This window comes from Galeopterus variegatus, unplaced genomic scaffold (genome assembly GCF_000696425.1).
Source record: "Galeopterus variegatus unplaced genomic scaffold, G_variegatus-3.0.2 Scaffold6503, whole genome shotgun sequence".
NCBI lineage: Eukaryota > Metazoa > Chordata > Mammalia > Dermoptera > Cynocephalidae > Galeopterus > Galeopterus variegatus.
In genome coordinates, this window is record NW_007732614.1 from 1 (window position 1) to 293 (window position 293).

A 293-nucleotide genomic window follows, 5' to 3' on the forward strand; every position below is an offset into this window, starting at 1 on the left:
GTAACTGTGGCAGTAGATAATGGAGACATACTTTGACAGGTTCAAGCAGTTTTTCACTCTTTTACCAGATGAGATGGAAAGAATCACAATGTCCCCACATGGTCAGAAAATGAACCCTCCTGTGAACTTAGCATCAAGAGGGGCCATAGAATTCGGACTGACAGGATGCTGCCTCCTCCTGCGGAGTCCCGGCCTCCCCCGGGATTGGCAAGACATGAGAATAGGCTGCCCGGTCAGCCTTAAAGTTCTGGAGGTGACGGTTTCCCAAATGCAGACAGAAAATCCTCATGAGC